This window comes from Equus caballus, chromosome 7, assembly GCF_041296265.1.
Source record: "Equus caballus isolate H_3958 breed thoroughbred chromosome 7, TB-T2T, whole genome shotgun sequence".
NCBI lineage: Eukaryota > Metazoa > Chordata > Mammalia > Perissodactyla > Equidae > Equus > Equus caballus.
The window spans coordinates 97,841,198-97,856,318 of record NC_091690.1 but is presented as its reverse complement, the minus strand read 5'-3'; the positions used below and the strand labels follow the sequence as shown (position 1 = coordinate 97,856,318).

At 40.2% G+C, this 15,121-nt stretch overlaps 1 long non-coding RNA gene across 4 annotated transcripts in view; it reads left to right on the top strand.

Annotated features, from left to right (window-relative positions):
- Positions 1 to 15,121, top strand: part of LOC111774389 (uncharacterized) — a 70,892-nt gene that overhangs the window by 1,726 nt on the left and 54,045 nt on the right. The window contains exon 3 of one of the 4 annotated variants that reach the window (XR_011440757.1): positions 4,527 to 4,639. The exons of 2 other annotated variants lie outside the window; for them this stretch is intronic. This is a non-coding gene — a long non-coding RNA (uncharacterized lncRNA). Of the gene's footprint in view, positions 1 to 62; positions 828 to 4,526; positions 4,640 to 15,121 lie in introns of those variants that run through there. One more of the 4 variants, XR_011440756.1, reaches the window with a different exon arrangement.

Here is a 15,121-nt window from a genome sequence, read left to right as displayed (position 1 = left end):
ATAAAAATTATCTAATAACATGCAAATCTTTTGCCTGTTGGATTTTCCTTCATGCTCTTGAGACACGGGAACAGTGGAAGCTGCCAGCTTCTCAACATATCTGCTTTAACCTGGTACATGCAGCATAGACAGCATGAACTTTGAAGTCAGGAAGAATTTGGTTGCAAGTCCCAACTCCTCTATACTCAAGTGTAACCTTGGCTGTGCTGGAGAGAGTCTCTGTACCAAGTTTTCAGGGGTTGTGGGGATTAAACAAACATTTTAGAGCAGCTCACATGGTGCTTGTGGGTAAAAAACAGCATTCACTTTGCTCTTCAGGCAACCCTCTGTTCCACTGTTTATGGAGTATCTTCCTTCTTCCTTTCCGCCTGTCTCAATATCACCCATTTCGACAGGCTTCAGGATCATCCCACCTCAGTTTTAAAATCTGTCTCACACAGCACACATACATGCACACGTGCACATCTTATGTATGTATATATATTTATAAATAAATATTTTTTTATTTATTTTTCCAGCTTATATTGATATCACTGACATACAACATTGTGCAAGTTGAAGGTGTACACCTGTTGATTTGCTCCACTCATATATTGTGAAATGATTACCACCATAGTGTCAGCTAACACCTGCATGTCACATAATTACCATTTCTTTTTTGTGGTGAGAACATTTAAAATCTACTCTCTCAGCAACTTTCAAGCATATAATACAGTATCATCAATTATGATTGCTATGCTATAGATTAGATCTCCAAAACTTATTCATCTTGTAAATGGAGGTTGTGCTCTCTGACCAATAATATACATAAATATTATTTCTTTAAATTTTATACTTGAGACTTCTATAACTTTCATCTATATACTCACTTTGATCCTCTATTATAAATTCTTTTATTTTCTTGTTGTGTTATCTTTGAAAGTTATTAGTTTACATAATTTATCTTACCAAAAAGACTATTGGCTGTTTGACGGCAATGACTATGTTTTAGCCGAGGACTTGTCTTAGGCACACTGGCCGACTGAGCCAGCATGAAATATGGTGGTCAGAGATTGAAGAGAGCTCTGGGAGACCCAAGTTCTTGCCTCAGGAGGCAGAGGAAAGGTGTTCTGTGTACGCAGATTGCTATTCACCCAATGGTGATGAGGTGGCCAGACGGGCACATGGGTCATTTCATGGATCACTTATGGAGGACTCCTCAGAGTCTGCTATCATCTTGGATGCAGTTTCTCCCCAGTCTGTACACCAGTCTGGATAGCCCTGGAGATAGAAAGGAGGGCTGAGAGTCTGAGTGGGCTAATTCAGTGAGGAAAATTACAGTTAAGAAAATCCTTTACAAAAGTCCTGACTCTTCTGGCTTATTTAGCCCCACAGCCAATGTTCACAGGAGGCAAAGCTAGGAGTCCATTTCACCTGCGCCATCTGGGGAGCTGGACGAGGAGGCAGGGATGTGAGTTTAGATCTGATTCTCAGATGACTCAGCCCCAACTTCAGCTGTGGCTTTCATGGCGATGCTTGAGTGACTCATTTTCCTGGCACTGTCTTTGTTAACTCCTGGGATCAGAAGAAGTGTCCTGTTTACATAGCCTCGTGTACGGCTGCTCCCTCAGGTCTTTGTTTGGAAGGAGAGAGGAGATGTTTCCTTCCACCGTTGTGACTATTTGTTGGAGTTCATTGACAAGAAAAATGACTTGGCCATGCTACCCCTCCCACACAATGTCCAACCCTCTCTTGCCAACCAGCTGACCCCTCCCCACAGCTTTTCCCATAATCTCTGTAGGTAAATTTTTTTTTTTCTCTTCAAAGAAAGTGTTGAAGGCCTGGACTGTTTACATTGGCTCCTGTAGCCTGTTTTTAGTATGTAATCCTTTCCTAAGCTATAGGATTGGATTTTAATACAATTTACCATCCTTGTGGTCCGAACAACGTCATTATTTTTTTGGAAATGATTCATAGGCTTCAATTCAGATGCCATATAAACTTTGGACCTCTACTAAAGCCTAGTCGGAAAATAATTAGATCCCTCCCCCGCCCCACCCCCCACAACCCACTCTCCCTAAAGCATTGTGGATTTGCAGTCCCTTGCCCCCACGCTCGCCCTTAAGGGGATGACAATGACAAGCAGAAAAGTACTCAGAGGCCCACCCACCTGTCGCTGACTGCCTCTGATCCAGTTCAGCCTCATTCGACACTGGTCTTTGGGGACCTGCTCCCTATTGCAATGTCATTATTCAGGCCCCTGTCACAGCATTTCCAAGGTAAAGGAAAGCTTCCTTTCTGATGCTTTGGACAAGCTGTCCTGATTCAGCAGGAGAAAACTGAAGATCGTGATGTTTGTGCACTTCCTAATCCATTATTCAAATCCATAGACACTCCCAGCATTTAGAGAGCAGCCTGGTCCTGCACCCTCCGGAGAGAACCACTCATTCAAGTGACGGATGGAAAAATCAATCCCTGAGCTCTTTCTAAAAGGCGACTTGTTCCCCCTTCTGGCTTCCTCTGCATTCTGACGGTTGCCAACTGCAATGGGTTAAAGATAACACTTAAGCAGCTTGATGTGTTTGTGGCTCCGGGATACCTTGACATTCTAAAATCCGCTCCCCACCTGCCCCCACCTCAGGGCCACCAATGGCCCTCTCATTGCAATGCAAACTGCTATGCTCTGTCAGAAGAGAGTGCAAGTGTTAATGACAGCCTGGTTCCAGCGTTACAATCCCAGGAATCCAGCTGCAAATGTGTGATCAGGCAGCAATTCTAAACAACCCCTGCATGGTTAAAAGGAAAAATAGATTACTTGTAAAAATCACGTTTCTGCTCAATTAGTCTTCTCTGTGAATACAGCTCATGGAAGATAGTAATGTCAAGTATGATGTCACTGTCAGAGTATTCACACGCAGGTAAATCACACACATGTGCAGACGCGCACACACATGCATGCGCACACACAGATTTGGCAATTGCTAGGATGCTGGCTGGTGTACTTTCAAAGGGTTAAACAATAAAGAAAGAGGGGGAAATGCACAGTTACACCCTTAGCTGGCTGTGGAAATACCACCTGCTAATTCAGGGGAAAGCAGGTGGGGTCATCAGTGTGCATCCCGACCACTGGTCCCTCTCTGTGTCTGCAGCCTGCTCCCACGGTGGGCGGACCTGGGGGAACTGGTGTCAGTGCACACACAGAAGAGACCTCCTGTCTAAGAACCCAAAACTCTGTCTTGACTCAGTTTCTCTTCCCATTAATGCCAGTCCCTTTACCCTGACCACTCGTTTTACTGGGAAGGATTAGACATGTCTACATAAATGATGGAGAGTCGCATGACAGTGCCTTCCAGGCCTGCTGCTGTTCCTTACTGCCTCATTTGTTTTTATTAGGGTGACCAGCTTTTGCTGGAGGAGGAGTGTCTCCTTCTCGACTAACGATAATGTTTCCTTTTGATCCTTTGCTGCTACAGTCTCCTGTTGAAGTAGTTGCATGTCTGTCTTGCTTTGGCTCCACTGGCGAGCACTGCTCCGAGTTGCTCGGGCAGGCTACAAGCTCTCCCAGCTCCAGGAGACTCCCAAGGGGACGGAAAAGCTTATATGTAATATTTATTTCCTGAGTACAGAGAATTCAGTAGTTTGCTCTTCATTTCACAAGCAAGCCTTTCCTGAAATGAAACAATCATATTCTCTCAAGAGAAAAATGAAGACACTGATAAGATTTGAATGTCATAATTATATTCATTTGATAAAAGCCTCCTTTGCAGTGACCCAGAGAAAACTGAGATGGAAATGAAAAGGTTGTCTGATAGAATTAACGTGGGTATAGTGAGAATGTGTAAAGTAAGGGTGTATAAGTGTGGAAACAGACACACACGTGGTCTTGTGCTTCATGACCTCTGTGCATCATGGTCGGGATTCTGTCGCTGTTGGTTTCTTTCTCCCATATCAGCTAAACAGGCCTTGCTTATCAGCCTCTGTGGATGTATCATTATTTTTTACAATCAGATAATTCAATGTATTCCTTTTTCTTTCTTTTTTCTTAAGCATTTCATACACTTGTCTGGTAGTCCAAGCTCAATGTACTGCAGAATTTTCTCATTTTCTGTCCTAAGATCTCCCACAGTATTTTCTTTAGTGTCTGATTGTCAACCTAATTCTGATCTAACAGAGGTAACTTATGCTAACCAAAATTGAAAAAACATGTACGCCACAAACACGCACATACACACATACAGAATTCCTTGATTTTGCCATACTATCTAACGGACTAAAACAAAAAAGACACGGACATTTTAAAATCACTTCACTAAGTTCTAGCATCTTTTGGTGACTATTTTCTTCCTGGAAATTTTGCAGGGGTGCTTTCCTCCCCATTGCTCCAGTCTTCTGGGCTTATTGGGGGTGAGCTATGTTTCTTGCTAATCGTGCTTTCCATATCTAAGTTTCTTTTATTTAGAGAAAAGAAAATCAGGGTAACAAAGACAAAGATTTAGGGAAATTGGCTACAAACAAAAGTTGAAATGAAAATGTGAACATCCCTTTAGAAATGGTGAAACAGCTAATCTGGAAATGGCATAGAATTGGGCCATCTCCTGCCTCGCTGATGGAAATTGTTCCAGAGTTTTTGAAGAAAATTGTGGCACCACGTTGGTTCCAGGTATGGTTGAACTGCATACCCCTTGACTCAGCAATTCCTCCTCCAGGAATTAATCGGAAAGGGGAAAGGAGCCTTTTGGAATACAACAATGTGGCTATAAGAATGGTATTGTAGATCATTTCTTGTAATAATGAAACATTGAAAGAAACTTAGTGTCCAGACATAGGAAATGAATTGTTTAAATTTTGGCAGATCCATACCATGCAACATTATACAAGCTTTGAAAAAGATTCCATGAAAAATATGCATGATATGGAAAGATAAACTATATCTCATTTGGGAAAAACAGTTTATAACATGATATTACTGTCTAATCCAGTTTTGCTAATACAAAAGGTTACACTTGCATAAAAAAATGTGATAGAATGATATAAAACAAAATACAATGTTACTAATGGCTATTTTTCAATAATACATGTATGGACAACATTAAAAAAAATTTTTCTTGTTCTGTTGTTGTTAGTGCCATGGAGTGGCTTCTGACTCCTAGCAACCCTGTGGACAGCGGAGGGAGCCCTGCCTGGTCTTTCTCCTCTGTCCTGTCATCTTCCAGCACTGTCACAGACAGTGCTCGACTGCTATTCACAGGGTTTTCGGGGCCAATTTTTTCAGAACTGGGTGGCCGGATCCTTCCTCTTAGTCTGTCTTAGTCTGGAAGTTCCACTGAAACCTGTCCACCATGGGTGACCCTGCTGGTATTTGAAATCCCAGTGACATAGCTTTCAGCATCACAGCCACAGGCAGCCACCACAGTATGACAACCGACAGAGGGGTGGTGTGGTTCCCTGACTGGGAAATGAATCCAGCTGTAGCAGTGTGAGCGCTGAATCATAATCACTAGACCACCAGGGCTGGCTTTCTTGTTTAGGTGGGTCTATATTTTTAAATTTCTAAATAGAAAATTCAATTACAATTATAATAAGAAAATGTATTAGCTTTTAAAAAAGAACTAGTTGGGTAGCAGAAAGGTTTGTAGGTTTAGCTTTTTAAGACATAATTATTTGTTAGTATAACACGTTTCTCACTTTTTTGGTAAGAAGTATACATATAATTATTTCAACTGCAGTAATTGTACACTATGCCATCTAGCTTTAAAAATATTAACATATGTTTTAAAATGTAATGTTAATAAAGGAGAAAATTGAGATTCCATGTCACTTATTAGCACTTGACCTAACTAATTGAGCATGCAGATACTCCACAAGTATTATATATATTTATGTATGTTTTTAATTGGAAATAAATTTCTAAGTCCCCTGTCCACTAAACAAAATGACTGCACAGATTTCCAGTTTCCTAGATCCATTTTCTTTTACTCATATAACTGTGAGAATATTTTTTAGGCGTGGCCCTTGCTTTGCCTCTCAATGGCCTGGTGGTTAGCATCCTAAGCAATGAGGAAATTATATACAAGATGTGAAGTACAATGGAGCCAATTGAGTTAGGAAGCCACATCTCATTTGACGTGTTTGGATTTGTGGTTAACGCGGGGACATGGAGAGGGAGGAGGCTGAGGGGGGGCCAAGAAGGGCAACATCACGTAGCTATTAGTAATCCTTGGCACTTTTGAGTTTGGATCTTATCATAAAAGTAATGAGTTTTAAGCCTCAGAGTAACAAGATCATATTTATGTTCCAGGAATATCATTTTGGCTACAGCAGAGAGAATTCTTTGGTGACTGAACTGAGGGAACCCTATAAAGCTATTAAATAAATATAGCTTAGAAATGATGGGGCACATTTGAGGCACTATGGATTGAGGGAAGGATGCGTATTTAAGAGAAATCAAGAGGTATGATGAGCTGCCTTTGCGTCCTTCTGACATGAGGGATGCAGAAGAAGTTTAGTAATGATCGCCAGCTTCCCGACTCAGGTAAACAGGTAGATGGGAAATTTTTCCATAGTCTGCCTCAACATATAATTTAAAAATGATTTAGGGTTACATACTCTCTTGATTTCCTACTGCACCTTTTGCTACTACATAGAGAGCTGCATAAATTCCACTACGTACCTTATCCACTGAGAAAGTCATCAACTAGTCATACGTCGATTGCACAACATTTGTGCTCCATAAAATATCTGGGATATCAGTGCTTCTCGAAAGCATCTGACGTACCTCATTCACCTTCCCATGGTAGCCACTCCGACTTCCCCCGCCTTCCTCAAGTTGCTAACCCAGAATTCCTCAAAATGGTTTCCACAGAACACAAGTTTCCCAGAATGCTTTACAGCAAAAACGTTCCATGGTAAAATATGTTTGAGAAACACTGTAAACACGGCGAAATATAGTGACACACAGAGTCACTTTGGAAGACATGCAACGTTTATCCCAGAGTTTCTCACTAATTTAAGTTCTCTGCTTATCCATGTATGTACATGTGTATATGCGTGTGTAAATCTGCATGTGTACATTTAAGTGTGTGCATCAGTCAGGGTTCTCTAGAGAAACAGAACCAATAGAATGTGCTGTGTGTATACATATAAATATACACAGAAAGAGACAGAAATTTTAAGGAATTGGTTCCCTCGAGTGTGGGGACTGGCAAGTCCAAAATCTCCAGGGCAGGCTGGCAGGCAGGAACCACAGACAAGATTCCTATGGTTAAGCCTTGAGGCAGAATTACTTCTAATCTGAGAAACTTGTTTTTGTTCTTGAGGCCTTCCACTCATTACATGAGACCCCCTCACATTACTGCTGGTGAACTTCTTTACTCACAGTCAACTGATTGTCGATGTCAATCACACTGAACTCTACCTTCACAACACCAGACGGACACGTAATCGTCACAGTACGTGTAAGTGTATATGGAATTTATGTCTACCTTGTGGGAATTATTATTTTGTATAGCATAATTTGAAAAATACAATTCAAATACAACTACCCCTTGATTTCAAAAGTCAAGACTTGCAGTAGGAAGTTTTTTAGTTATCTTGTTAACTTCAAAACATTTCTCTATATTTATATTCTCACTTGGCCTTTATCCATATCTCTTAGGACTTGTTTTCCCATTTCCTCCTACCTCTCTGGAAATTTCTATAGGGATGACTAGATCTACTTTAAAAAATGGCCTGACATGAATTCTCTTATGACCAAGTAATTTTCTAAATGGTCAGCTTGAAATCTTTAGCAACTAGGCCATTTTCTAGAAAAGATTTCTCATATTTTAACTGGGTTAACACTGATGAGACTTCCCCAATGATCCCAAACATTTTCCATCATTAACTGTTAGAGAGCAGGACCTCGGGAGAATGGACCAGGACATGTGCAATGTCCCAGGTTTCTATTGCTAATAACAAACGACTCAAAAACTTAGTGGCATAAAATGATACTGTTTTATTGTACTCATGGATTCCAGGGTCCAAAACTCTGATTAAGCACAGTAGGAATGTTTTGTCTCTGCTCCACAGTATCAGGGACACACGTTATAAAGACTAAGAGCTGGGGGTAACCAATATGGCTATGGATTGAAATGTCTGGCGCTGGAAGATACTGATCTGAGTAATCTGTTGATCAGAGCAACCAGACATGACCTCTTTCTGTGGATTGGGCTCCTCAGGACATGGACACTGGCTTCTCAGATGGGGTGCTCAGCAACGAGCATTCCAAGAGGCCAAAGCAGAAGCTGCATGGCCCATGACTTAGCCTTAGAAGTTACGTGGCATTATCTCTGCCAAATCTGTCAGTCAAACAGTCACAAGCACCCCCTGATTCAAGGGGAGAGGACATAGACCCCAATCTTGATGGGAGGACAATCAAAGTATTCAGATCCATGATTTAAAACGTCCATATATATTTCCTTTGGCATTAAGTTCAAGGTCAGAGTTTGGATTAATTAAGCTGAGCCAATTTGCAAGGGAAGGAGTCCCCTGTTGAGGGACTCTGAAAAGTACGAGAATTCTGGATCCTTTCAGAAAAATGATTAGAGGGATCCCTTTTTATCATTTCTAACATATTCCCATAAATGTCTTGGCTATTGAATTTTCAGATATTATGAATGGGAAAATAATACAGTATCCCCAACCCATCCAAAAACTTTGAACAAGTTCCCCAAATAGTACGGAAACCCCTAAGCGGGAATTTGGCATATATAAGGCATATATGTAAGCATTTATAAGGCCAATGACCAAATTATTTAACATTTAATGTGCTTATGTATCTGTGCAGCAAGTTAAATACTGTAGAGTACCAGATATGCATTAGTTGTTTTTTTCTTAGTTCTTAAACTTCAAGGATCTTTAAAGAATTAAGGAATGTTTAAGTAAACAAACAAGGAGATAATATTAAAGATATTAAAGGTATTATATAAATTGGAACTGGTTATTAGTGTCCCCAGAAGGAAACACTTGGGGCCCATGAAGAGTGAAATCCTAAGAGAAAAGGCAGGGAAGATGATAGCAATAATGAAAACACGTTAAACAGCAGAGTAGGAGATGATACCCAGTGGGAACGCAGTAACTGTGTTATGTTAGGACTCAATATCCTCTTGCTTGAACTTGAGGGCAACTGAAATATTTTTTCTTCTGTGACCATGTGAATCCATTGAGCTGATTTTCATTTCAGATAGTAAATATTCAATAAAAACTTTTTCAAGTCTTTGTAGTGATTTTTTTTTTAAAGTATGGAGATATCTGTATTGGATTAAAAGTTGGATTTCCCACACATGAGTCTTAGTAAGACAACTTAGTCATTGTGAGTTTTGGGGCAAGATCTTGTCCTCAGTTCTTCATTCATAAAACAAAAAGATGGAGGATTTTCGCATGAAGATTCCCTTCGTATAACTTCACCAAATATTGCCCATTTGAACAGCTCATTTCTTCTTCTCGGTCCTCTGTTTCCTTATCAGTGAAAAGGGAGAATGTGATCTCTAAGACCTGTGCTGATTCCAGAAGTCCAGGAGAATAGTAGAGAGAGGTAAATCTGGTGAGGCTAGACCAGTCCTTCTCAGTAGGGTGTTTTGCTCCCCAGGGAGACATTCGACAATGTCTGGAGACATTTTGGGCAACTATCTCTACAGGGGGTGGGAGATGATGGGGGATGCTACTGACGTCTAGTGGATAGAGGACAAGGATGCTCCCAGACAGCCCACAGTGCACAGGACAGTTCTCACAACAAAGAACTCCCCAGCCCCAAATGCCAACAGCGCTGAGGTTGGGAAACTCCAGACCAGAGGTCTCTTTTCAGGGAATGTTAATAATGTCTAAAGCAAATTTGATTTTACAAATCTATGATTCATTCTAATTGGCACAGTTTCCAAGTCCAAAAAGATGAATGAATTCAGTTTCTTTCCAGACTTTCTCTTTTAACATCAAAGCTTCACTATCTGCCACCAAGAAGGCTGGTGATGGTGTGCAAAGAGGTATTCACTGAGTCCTCTTTATGTTCCTATTAATTTTTGAATGAAGTAGATGGAAACCAACAAGGCAGAAAATGGTTGTAAACGTAAATACCAATGTGCTTAATGATCCAGGGGAACAAGTTCAATTGGAGCTTGTCGGATGAAAATTACTCTGCTGGTGGACCTGTCCATAAACACAAAGAGGCTGAGGGACTATGGAAGGCTGGCCAAATACCAACAGTAGCTGAGGAATGACTTAGTTAAATGAATGAAAATCCTGAGTAATAATATTTACAGCGATGAGAATTCTCTGCTCATTGTCTTGTCTGGGAAGCAACCGTGGAGTTACTCTAAGTACAACTCGCACGGAAGAACTAGCAGCTCTGCATGTGGCTTCCAGCCTCGGGGTGGAGAAAGCATAGGTCTGAGGACAAAGGACCCGGGTTCAAATTCCAGCTTCACTACTGACCAACTTCACTTTTCTCACCGTAAAATGAGGTTAACAATTGTCATTGTAAACATAAAGGATGTAATGAACACAGAATGCTTAGCATTTCTCATGTTCCCTTCCCATAAAAAGAGAGTTAGATAAATGATATCATCTCACACAGATGAGGCGCTTGATCAACACTATTTCTATTCCTCTCTCTTAGAAACCTTGTTCCCTCAGGTCTCAAATTATTAATTTATGATTTTTCAGATCTGAGTAAAGCCTTCTAAATTATGCTGGAAGAAGTGGTGCATTGAAATATTGTCATTCAATAGTCTTTTCTCATGCCATCTATTGAGAAGTATGTGCACCTTGCTCACCTACTGTGTATTGAAAAGATCCTTATTAAATAATCGAAAAATAAATGTTTACTAACTCTCGTTCTGTGTAGGCTCAGGAATGTGATCTCACAGCGCTGTATCGGTCTTGTGGAAAAAGCATAGGTTTTGAAGTTCCAGAGACGAAATTTCAAATCCAGCTCCCCATTTACTTAACCGTGACTATAGATCAACTTCCTTTTGTTTTCTAAACTTTGCGTTTGCAAATTGTGGTTAACATCTACTTCAAAGCGCAATTTATTTACTTATTTATTTTTGAGGAAGATTAGCCCTGAGCTAACATCCGGCACCAATCCTCCTCTTTTTGTTGAAGAAGATTGGCCCTGCGCTAACATCTGTGCCAATGTTCCTCCATTTTATATATGAGATGTCTCCACAGAATGGTTTGATGAGTGGTGTGTAGGTCCACACCCAGATCCGAACTGGCAAACTCCGGGCTGCCGAAGCAGAGCACTCGAACTTAACCATCATGCCACCAGGCTGGCCCCAGTGTAATTTCAAATATCGTATTAGATAATACAATAGATACTATTGTATTGTATTTAGAGTGTTTCGCACAGTGGTAAGCACAAAAGAGATGCTTAATGAACTTGCTTTCTCTCACTGATTGTCGTGGGAACTGCAATGAGATAATATATACGTCGAACTTCTAAAATAACACCTGATATAAGCTAAGTGTTCCAGAACTATCAGTTCCTTTCCTCTCTTCCTCTCCGGATTATTTGAAAGCACACTCGAGCTGCTCTGTATATTGCAAATACTCTGCAAGATGGAAATCAATCTACAGCTGGTTTCTATGGTGCCAACGTGACCAAACCACAGATTTGGTGAATCCAGAGATAAAACGAAGCAAATCCAAAAACAACGACACAATGTCTTTAGTGAAGATCCCTCAACTAACCACACTTCTCACACTGCAGCCAGATGTTGCAGCATCCTATTGACCCAACTGAGCATGTTCAATTTTGCTCAAAATTGTTTTGTTCTTAGCCTTTCGTTCACTTTGTAACATCAGAATGATTGTGATTTTTTTCTCTTTTTGAGGCTTTTAGAAACAAACATGGAGCCAAATAAAGCAAGGGAGAAGTAAATAAGTAAGTAAAGCCTCATATAAACCAGCAGAGATCCCACTAGAGGACGTGGAAGAAGAATTCAAAATGCCTCACGAACAAGGAAGTTAAAATATGAGGGGAAGCTTTTAAATGTTTACATTGTATTTCCTGAGCATCTTAACAAGCCCCGTTTACTCTGAAACAGAGGAAAGTATGAGATTTGTTTTAGACAATTGCAACCAAACATTGAAATATTGAACCATTAGAAACTTGAGACAGTCGGCAAGGAGCCAGCTGTCCTTCTCTGGCCAACAGAAGGGGTGTACAGCAGATGAGGGGACATTTGCAAGGAATTTTTAGGGGGAAAGACATCAACTGTGCCAGGGGAGACCTAAAATGCTCCATGTGTAAGGGGATCAGCTTCTGTTCTCTCTCTCTCTCTTTTTCTTTCTCCCTTCCCCTTTTTTTCCTAGTCTGAGGCTGAGTGGAAGGCCCACAATCTGTCCCGGCATCTGTCACTCCGCCTCTCCTTTGTTCATTGTTTCTCTGTTTTCCTTTAACCTTGTGAGGCGCAAAGCAGTTTTAGGATCCTTTCTCAATCTGGGAGAGAATTTATTAACCCACCCCACTTACGTTAAAGAACAGAGGCTTAGCAAGACGCCTTTCCTTCCCTTCTCCCTCTCGTGAAGGCACGTTGGAAATGAGCTGGAGTAAGGACGGCTGTGCTCGGAATCACCAAATGGAATTACACGAGTTGAGAGTCAAACAGGTCTGGTTGGAAATCCTGCCTTTATCACTTAAGAGCCGTGTGACTTAAGTAACTTTCTTAACCAACCTAAGATTTGGTTTCCTCTTCAGTCATCCTGTGGCAATCGCTCCTCTCTCTCAGTTTCGTTAGTAAGAATAAAAAGAATGAATATAGATAGTTTTGCTTTGTACTTATGATGAAGGAGATTCTTCATAGAAAATTCCTTATCTCTTTATCTTTTATCAGTGGCCAAAATAAGTTGGCCACTTATTACCAGTTTTAGTGCTTTTATCTTTAAATACTTCCCAAACCAAATGATAGTGGAGCTGGTCCCTGAGGAGTTGAGAAAGACAATGGCAGTTGTCATCTAGGTGTGGAAAAGTTGAGGAATTAGCAACCCAGGTGCATTTATTTCAGGTTGTGTTATGTGTCGTAAGGTTTTATTGTCTATCTGTGTTAGTTTAGTTATGTGCCCTACCTGGTTATCCAAATATTGCTCTCACTTTCAGTTCTGTACACCACCCCTCCCAAAAACATGACAGAAATTTCTAGGTATGTATAACAGATGTTTTTAAAAAGTTAATTATTTTATCAATTGTCACAAGATTACATTTTGGGGAGGGAAATGTCTTTGGCGGAAGAGTGCCTGGCTAAGTGAGTTTGGATGTGGAATTGAAGTTCTAGAGGCATAATTTAAGAAACTAGTTTAAATAGTATACTTAAAGTACTCTATAATAAATATACATAAAATTCAGAGAGGAGAAGGTAAAAGAGGAAAAGGGATAGGGATGGGAGAAGTCACAGTGGAAACCAACAAGACTGGTGGGTGAGTCTGCAGGGCAAGATGGTCAATAAGAAATTTCTGGTGGTGGGCTGATGGAAGGATTTTTAGTAAAAAGAATCTATTATTTAATTTCACTTTCTCTCCATTCCTTAATGAAAACCTTCTCAATCATTCCAAAATCTCAGCAAAATCTTCTATGCAGCAAGTGCCTTTTGTCAGACATTTGCATGAATATCAAAGGGGCCGATTTCTATATATGAGTTGCTGTTAACCAGAAAGAAGTACAAGATAACTCATGGAAGTGAGAGAATCCACCAGAGTTAGTAAGGCAAGACAACATCACGAGAAGTCTTAGAGAAGGCATTTGACTTCTCAGAGGAAGGGAAGTAGGGGTTCAAGCCATTTTAATTTAAAAACTGAAAAGACAGAGAAACCTTAACTGGCATCCAAAATACAGACACAATTCTCAGGAACACAGAAACCCAGGGCAGCAGAGCACCCCACTCCATACTCAGAGGAAGACAAAAGTTTAGACAATTTTCATTGTAGAAGGCGTGATTATTTTTAGTTTTATCTTAACAAATGATATCCAAATCCATCTTAAAGAAGAACCTGTAGATGTTTAGGAAAATATCTTGATAAATTCTAGAAGTTGAACCTGAGATCTTCAGGACATGGGAATCTTAAATAACAACTACGAATACAGGCTGTCAGGGCAGAGCTGGTTAATCCGGGAGCTCTGTAAAGTCACTGAAGACCCAGGTTCTTTCCATTTTTCTTCAGGGCAACCTCAAGATGTTGGCCATTCCCTTAAGCTTGCATAATGGCTGTTAATTATTATCAAAGATCAAAATGTCCTCTAACCTCCCCACACCCTGAAAAAAGATCTGCACCCGTTGTGTTTTCTTTTAAGTAATATTTCATTTAAATTGAAACAGTGTAATTATGAATGTGTAATAATTGAGGAGTTTAATTTGCTTGTCAAAATGATTGCTCTTGGTGTCATTTATCCCAATTTGAAAACATGAGATTAAAATGTTTCCCTGTATGTATGAAATCTCCAAAATGTGACATTTGCTTTCCCAAAGCTGAAGGTCAAAATCAAGGGAAAATATGTGTCTAATACTCCAGAAATTACTAAATTTGGTTGTAACCAACTTTTAATTCGAGTCTTCTGGAGAAAGAAAACAACAAAACAGAAACACAAAACCAAAAGCAACCTCACAACGCATTGCTATTCACAGCAATAAGGCCAAAGGAACACCATAGGAAACACCCCTGCAGCTTAATCAATGACCAGCCCTTGCACATAAGTCAGAGATGCGCTCAATTGCTCCAAATTAGGAATAACTGACGTCAAGAACTGGCTTGATTTCTTACTGGTTTCACACCCTGTTGCCTGCAGTGACAAAGTAATAACAAATTCTGTTCCTCCCAAGGCACAAGCTTCATTTTGTGGTGTCTTTTTTCTACTTGTATGCTTCCTTAATTTATGCCAAAGGCAAACAAATACGTCCAGAGAGAGTTTAACAGCAGGGTTGAGCTCTATGTTGTTATTAGCTGGAGATGACAATAGTGTAGTAATTAATCATGCATCACTCAGTTCCTGTTCTCTACGCAACTTGGAGTACATGATGTTAAATATCCTACCACAAAGGAAAAATAAGAAAATTTATATACAATTGAGCCAAGAACTTTCCACTTTTAAGTCTTATTTTCTTGACCTGTGGATTCC